Here is an 8,650-nt window from a genome sequence, read left to right on the forward strand (position 1 = left end):
TAAGGCACTTACTGTACCTGGGCTACTGCTATCTCGACCCATGGAGGAAAGCAAACCACCTCTTATGAGCACTTCCTGGAGCTCTTTCGGTGAGTTTTTGACCATTCTCCCAAAGGCAACAAAGTGTGTGAGCAACAGAGGTCACAAAAGAACACACATCCTTTACTTAAATAGAAGTACAGATGCTTGTGTAAAAAAAAAAACCCTCATGTATGAGTAGTGTAAAAGTACTGGTTGAACTTCTTTACTCAAGTAAAAGTACAAAAATACTGAAAATGTACTTTTGTGGCTCTGAAATGGACTCAAAGTAAAAAGTTGCCCTTTGAAGGGCATTTCTTCAAGCTGTTTCTATGCAAGCCTCACATAATCTAATCTAATCTAATCTAATCTAATCTAATCTAATCTAATCTAACTACCAATCTTGTTGCAGAGCACTTCTGTTTCCGTACATAGTGCACATTTTCTTTCTTTTTTGTTTATGTTTTCTCTAACTGTGCTTCTGATTTTTGGCAATGTGTTGCAAATTCATTTTGTTTCTGTGACTGTTCCACTCTCTCTTCCTTCACAGCTAACCTGGAAATTTTCCACTTTACCTCACACTACTCTTCCTAGTGTGCTGTTTTTTTGTTTTTTGGTTTTTTTTGTGTGAGTGTAACTCCTGTATAAAGCATCCTTGGGTTTGTGAAAGGCGCTATACAAATTGAAATTGTTATTATTATTCGGGCGCCGGCATGTATTAGAGAAAGGAGTCAAACCCACACTTTTTTAAATTTATTATGAAATAAGACTGTATGTGAGGCACTCCACTGCAAACATTTTAATTGCCAAGTATTTTTTGACAAATAAATATTCAACTTCCTCATTCCGTCAATTTACTAGCAGCTGGTTATGTACAGCATGCTAACTGACAACACAGCTGTATATAATGGAAATGGATTTACCACAGTATTGTGTGTGATACAGTTTTGCGTGTGTGAGAGAGACTGAGCCACTTGTTTGCGTAAAGTGAGGGTTTGTATCCTTGGTGTGGGAGGTGAATCGATGGTGCATTACTCTTCTACTTGGTAGTTTTAATCTACAATGTGATTAAAAGTCATATCCCTGTCTGTGTAGAGTTCATTCATCCAACACCAAATCCCACAGTTCCTTGTCAACAATCCTCATTTCCTCACAGAGTCAAGTTTGCTAGTAGTGTTGATCAGGAGCTCTGCGATAAGTAGCAGTGTTACTCATTTAACTACATTTCTGAGTAGTGTCGTGGTAAAGACGCTGTTTTCTGAATCAAATAACTTTTCAGCTGTGAACATCTTTAACTGATCAAATAGCACAGTAGAGTAAACTACATTGTCCCGAGCGTTTGAGTCTCAGGCACAGCAGATCTTTCTGCTGCGGTCTAAATAAAACTAAAGGCTGAAGTATTTTTAATTGAATTTTGTGTCTGTGTAGATTTGTGCGTGTTGATGGCGCATGTCAAATACCAAGGTGACACTGTGTAGCCACAGAAGAAATTCCACATGATGATAACATCACATGAGGTGATTTACACACAGCAGACTATGGAAAAACACACACACACACACACACACACACACACAAAATATTTGTCTTCCTATTGTCGGTTTCTGTACACCACCATGTACTGTACATACACAAAGGAATGATGGGTATTTTTGTGATGTAACACCTTACACACCCTCTGCTTTTATCTCCATCTGTCTCCTGTCTTCCTGTCTGTCTCCAATTCTTTCTCTTTGTCTCCTACCTCCCTCTGTCTCTTTCTCTCTACTTCTCTGTGTCTTACTGTGTTCTTGTCTCTCTGTCTCAGACTACATTATCTGTCTTCCTGTTTGTCTTGCTCTGTCTCAGACTGTCTGTCTCCCTGTCTGTCTTTCGGTCTCTCTGTCTGTCTTTCCCCTTGACTGTCTCTTGCATACACACTGAAATATCCTCTTCAAGATGAACATACAGTACTCTGTAAGTAGCCAGTTTTAACACACACACACACACACACACACACACACACACACACACAGTAGACACATTTTTCTCACCCACTTCCTCATGTTATTGTGTGTCTTTGTTCTTTATACTGCATTGTAACTTTCTCATCCCCTTTACATTTTTCCTCCATGTTTACCTCTCTCTCTCTCTCTCTCTCTCTCAGGGATAAGACCAATAAATAAATTTATTTTAACCATCAAATACACCCCAATTATGGAAAAGGACAAAATAACACCATGGAGTGTGAAAGTCACTAAAGTCAGCTCACAGAAATGCATGCATGGATGAATGGAATGTATAGTGTTGTATGACACATGAGACAAAACAGTAAAACGCTGCCTGGGAGAGATAAGCCCCCCCGAACTGAGGAAGGGCAGGATTTTATAGTGAGGAAACATTGGCCCAGGTTTCTCCAGTCACACTGCTGGAGACGTGTGGTGCCGTCCACTGAAACACAAAACAAACACAAACCACAGAAGCAGGCAGGGCCAGCAGGCTGTCACACTTCTTATCTTTTCATCCTTTTTGTCTTTTCTACATTTTATCCTCTCTGTTCTATCCCAGATGAACATGTGAACACTAAAACAGGTGACTGAAGTGATTCAGTTTCAGGTGCTGAAGGGATGCAGCTTGCACACTGAAATGATTCAATGACGACCCAGTTTTAGTTTCTTGGAAGAGGCAGACAGATTTTGATTTAAAATGTCCTGGTATTTCATGGAGTCCATGATACCATGTACCCTAACAAGGTTTGCCTTTATTTGTCACACGTACATTCAAGCACAGACTTAAGCCACAGTGAAATTCCTCCTCTGCGTTTAACTCATCTGAAGCAGTGAACACACACATGCACACACAAGTGAGCAATGAGCACACACACAAACCCAGAGCAGTGAGCAGTCATGCTACAGCAACTGGGGAGCAGTTGGGGATTAGGTGCCTTGCTCAAGGGCACTTCAACCCAACCTCAGGTCATGGCTGCCCCATGTAGTCATGAAAGTGTTCCGGATTTTCCCGGAATTCCGGATTTTTAGATTTTCCTCCAGATTTTTTCCACTAATGACCCGGAAATCCGGATATTTGACAAAACTCTTGAAAATCTCTGGTTTTCTGATTGGAGAAATTTATTTTTCGGATTTTTCGTGTTCCTAGACGCGGCGTAATACTTTGCATCGTCCTTGCATGGGTGCAGTCCTTAAATAGCCCAAACATAGTTCATTGATTAAAGACAGGTGTTCTTTGTTAACGGCGTGTGTGCCGGAGCTCATTAGGTGCGCGCGCACAAGGCGCGCCTTCAGGTGCATGTGCTAAGGCGCACAGGACTGACACTGTTCTGCACAAGTGCAACACAATCGCACTAGAAAGCATGTTCAAGCTGCCAGTGTAGCTGCAGTCTTTTTAGTTCTGAATTACGAGTATTTTCTCGTGTTAATAATTCGCCATGTCAAAACAAGCAAAACTTTCCTCCTTCTTTCGACGTGAAGATATATATATATATATATATATATATATATATATATATATATATATTTGTAGCAGTTCGTAGGAGGGGGAGGAGCACAGAAAGACGGCAAGCCAGAATAAAGTTCAATAACTCTTTTATTGCTCTTTTCAGATGCAATATTTACTCTCTTCCAGGCGTGCGCACACACACACAAGTCGTCTGGTTCAGGAGAGAGCTCTCTTCCTCTGCTCTCTCCCTCTCCTTATATAGGGCGCGATCACTGGGAAGACACACAAACACAGGTTAATTGACATCAGGTGTAGTGATTCTGCCACTTACCTTCCCTGACTCCGCCCTCAGACCGGCACTTGACCACGCCCCCCGCCACATACCCCCACCACCTGACTCAGGCCGGGCAGCCGTCCAGCCTGCAGCCGACTCCGCCACAACCATCTCTGCCCCCGGCCTGTGGATCACATTGAAGTTAAAGAGTTGGAGTGCCAGATACCAACAGGTGATCCGCGCATTGGCATCCTTCATGCGGTGGAGCCACTGGAGGGGCGCGTGGTCCGAACAGAGGGTGAAAGGGCATCCCAGCAGGTAGTAGCGGAGGGCAAGGACCGCCCACTTGATCGCGAGGAACTCTTTTTCGATGGTGCTGTAGCGCCCCTCGCGTACCCACAGCTTTCTGCTGATGTACAGCACTGGACGGTCCTCCCCCTCCACCTCCTGGGACAAAACGGCCCCCAGCCCTCTGTCCGGCACATCCGTTTGTAACATAAAAGGGAGAGAGAAGTCAGGGGAGTGTAACAGTGGCCCTCCGCACAGTGCAGCCTTCACTTCAGAGACAGCCCACTGGCATTGCTCCGTCCACTGGACCGGATCTGGTTGCCCCCTTTTTAGTGAGATCAGTCAGCGGGCTGGTGACGTCCGAATAATTAGGTATAAACCTACGATAGTAGCCAGCCAGCCCCAGGAACTGTCTCACCCCCTTTTTGGTCTTGGGCCTCGGGCAGGCCACAATTGCTGCGGTCTTGTTAATTTGGGGACGCACCTGCCCATTGCCCAAGTGGAAGCCCAGATACCGTACTTCCACCCACCCAATCACACACTTCTTCGGGTTGGCTGTGAGACCCGCCTGCCTCAGCGACCTAAGGACGGCCCTCAGGTGTTGTAGGTGCCGCGGCCAGTCATTACTATAAATAATGATGTCGTCGAGGTACACGGATGCATAGGTGGCGTGGGGGCAGAGGACCCTATCCATCAGCCGCTGGAACGTAGCGGGCACCCCAAACAGCCCAAAAGGAAGTGTGAAAAACTGGTGTAAGCCGAACGGTGTGGAAAAGGCCATTTTTTATCGGGTAATGGAGTCAAGGGGATCTGCTAATAACCCTTTGTCAAATCCAGTGTTGAGTAAAAGCGAGCCGTGCCTAGTTGATCGAGCAAGTCATCAATACGAGGCATTGGGTATGCGTCGAATGTAGACACCGCGTTGACTTTTCTATAGTCTACACAGAACCGGACCGACCCATTGGCCTTGGGTACCAAGACCACCGGGCTGCTCCAGTCTCTGTGGGACTCCTCGACGATGCCCATTTCGAGCATGGCCTCGAGTTCTTCCTGAACCACTTTTTTCTTGTGTTCGGGTAGCCTGTAAGGGCAGCTATGCACTACCACCCTCGGGGGCATCTCAATGTGGTGCTCTATGAGGTCAGTGCGGCTGGGCAGGGGCAAGAACCTGTCTGAAAACTCGGTCTGCAACTGGGCAACCTCCGCGAGTTGGGGCGGGGAGAGTTGGTCTCCACAGGGGACCAGAGAGGTACGCAATGCCAATGCTCCCATTTGAACCTCCGGCCCCAGCTCCACCTTCTCCGGAACCACCGACACCAACGCCACGGGGACCTCCTTGTTCCAGAGTTTGAGCAGATTGAGGTGGTAAATCTGTAGTACCTCACCCCTGTCCATCCGCCTCACCTTGTAGTCGACGTCCCCGACTCGCCGTGTGACCTCAAAGGGTCCTTGCCACTTGGCAATCAATTTGGAGTTCGATGTGGGCAACAGTACGAGTACTTTATCTCCTTGTGCGAACTCCCTAAGGCGCGTACTCCTGTCATACAGGCGGGTTTGCCGTTCTTGGGCCTGCCGCAAATTCTCCTGGGTTAGGTGTGTGAGTGTGTGGAGTTTTGCACGCAGGTCAATAACGTATTGAATTTCGTTTTTACTTGGTGAAGGTCCCTCCTCCCAATTTTCTCGCAGCACATCTAGAATGCCGTGTGGCTTACACCCATATAACAATTCGAATGGGGAGAACCCCGTGGAGGCTTGGAGAACCTCTCGCACTGCAAATAACAAGGGTTCAAGACATTTATCCCAATTACGTGCGTCCTCACTTACGAATTTTTAAATTATATTCTTGAGGGTGCGATTGACCCATTCAACTAAACCGTTCGTTTGTGGGTGACACACGCTGGTGCAGATCGGCTTAATACCTAATAACCCATACAGTTCATTCAGTGTACGTGACATAAACGAGGTGCCTTGGTCAGTCAGAATCTCTTTCGGGATTCCAACTCGGGAGATGACGCGGAAGAGCACTTCCGCAATACTGCGTGCTGAGATATTACGAAGATGCACTGCTTCCGGGTATCGCGTTGCATAGTCCACCAGAACTAAAATAAAGCGGTACCCTCTTATTGACCGATCCAATGGCCCGACGAGATCCATCCCAATTCTTTCGAACGGGGTCTTGATTAATGTAAGAGGGCGCAAAGGCGCTTTTGGAATGGCCGCTGGATTTACTAACTGGCATTCGTGGCACGCTGTACACCACCTACAGACATCACCATGAATCCCTGGCCAATAGAACCGGGCCATTAGTCGGGCTAGTGCTTTATCCTGCCCTAAGTGTCCAGCCATGGGATTAAAGTGAGCCGCCTGGAATACCAATTCCCGGTGGCTCTTTGGAATCAAAAGCTGTGTGACTTACTCTTTAGTCTGAGTGTCCTGCGTCACTCGGTATAATCTATCCTTCATAATAGAAAAATAGGGGAAGGATGGTTTGGCGTTTGGCTGGAGCGTTTGACCATCGATTACTCTCACTTGGTCAAACGCATGGCGCAGAGTCTCGTCTCGCGATTGCTCTAATGGAAAATCCGCAAGGGATTCCCCAAGAGAGGGAGGAGGAGCCTGTGGCTCCTCACTTGGACGCAGAGATGACGTAGACGGCTCTGTGACAGCTGCTCCTGCCAATGCGACACCGGGACCTCCCCCTGCTGAACTATGGCAGGACCCACTCTTCACTAAATGACTCATTAACTCCCCGAATACCGGCCAATCAGTCCCCAAAATTATCGAGTGGGTGAGGCGAGGATTAACCGCCGCCTTTACTCTAAATTTTTCCCCTCTGAAAAAAATGTGGACCGACACTAAAGGGTAGCTGTGAACATCCCCGTGCACACACACAACACCTTCACCCCGTGCTCCACCCAATGCCTCATCTTGCACCAGGCTTTGGTGAATTGAGGTCTGATTACAGCCAGAGTCCACCAACGCCTGATATGTATCCCCTTGGATACTCATCGGTATGCAATACACTCTGGCCCGATCGAGGGCGGCTCCTGGCGTGTCGGGGATCTGAACCACCTCGCCCACTTCCATTGCCGAGCACTGTTGTTGGAGGTGGCCCGGCTTCCTGCAGCGCCAGGCAACCGGCTCGGGCTTCCTCTCTGCACTGGCGCTCTGGAGCTCACTCACCTGGGGGGGGGGGAGACAGACACAGAAGGGAAAAATGGTAGGGCACCACGGGTGCGATGGGCCAGCTGGGTTGGGGCCGGCCCCCGCCTCTGCAGTGGGGGAACGTGGCAAGGACGAGACACAGGAGGAGAGAGGAGGAGAGGAGAGGAAAGAAGAGGATGTCCACTGTCCTGCCATCGTAACAGCCACCAAATGATCCTCCGCCAACTTGATGGCCTGATCCAGCGACGCCGGGTGGTGGCACTGGACCCACTCCGCAGTTCCCTCTGGTAGGCGGGTGATGAACTGCTCCAGCACCACCTGATCGATGATTCCCTCGGCATCGCGGTTGTCGGCCCTCAACCACCACCAGCAGGCATCCCGGAGCTGCTGGCCAAACGCAAATGGCCGGCCGACTTCCTCCAGATGCAGAGCGTGGAAGCGCTGTCACTGCTATTCGGGGGTGCACCCCACCCGCTGGAGGATGGCCCGGCGAAGGTCCACGTAGGCCAGCCGGCGGTCTGCGGGGAGCTGTAGCACGGCCAGCTGCCCCTTGCCCGTTAGAAGGGGGAGGAGGCGCGCCGCGCACTGTTCCACCGGCCAGCCTGAGGCCTCTGCTGCCTGCTCGAAGAGCATGAGGAAGGCCTCAGGGTTGTCATGCGGGCCCATCTTAGTTAGGTTGAGGGAAGAAGGGCCCACGGCGGTGGAGATGGTGGACCCCGCCGATGCGAGGAGGTGCCAGAACGCCTGTCGATCTTCCTGCTGGACCAGCACCAGGGCCTCGAACCGGTGCTCTTGCTCCTTCCGGAGGGTGACTAGCGCCTGGTGCTGGCTCTGCTGGGCCATGGCGAGGGCGTGGACCAGGTCTGTGAATGGGGAGGACTCCATGGGGCTGTTCTTTTCCTGTGCTCGGTCCCAGGTTTCAGCACCACTGTAGCAGTTCGGAGGAGGGGGAGGAGCACAGAAAGACGGCAGGCCAGAATAAAGTTCAATAACTCTTTTATTGCTCTTTTCCGCAATATTTACTCTCTTCCAGGCACGCACGCGCACACACACACACACACACACACACACACACACACACACACACACACACAAGTCGTCTGGTTCAGGAGAGAGCTCTCTTCCTCTGCTCTCTCTCTGCTTATATAGGGCGCGGTCACTGAGAAGACACACAAACACAGGTTAATTGACATCAGGTGTAGTGATTCTGCCACTTACCTTCCCTGACTCTGCCCTCCGGTCACAGACCGGCGCTTAACCACACCCCCGCTGCCACAATTTTTTTTCCCTATCAAAGTTGCATTTTGTGGTTTCGAAGCTAAATTTTAGTGCCGCTTCTAGAACACAACATCAAGAAAACGTGGAAGAAACAGCAATAATGGAAGAGCCGGTTTCTAAGCTGCCTAAAACTAGCAATGTTTTTTTTTTTTGTTACATAATGTACTCAGGCTGCCAGTCAGTGTGTGACAC

Source organism: Neoarius graeffei, chromosome 5, assembly GCF_027579695.1.
Source record: "Neoarius graeffei isolate fNeoGra1 chromosome 5, fNeoGra1.pri, whole genome shotgun sequence".
In the NCBI taxonomy this organism is placed as follows: Eukaryota; Metazoa; Chordata; class Actinopteri; order Siluriformes; family Ariidae; genus Neoarius; species Neoarius graeffei.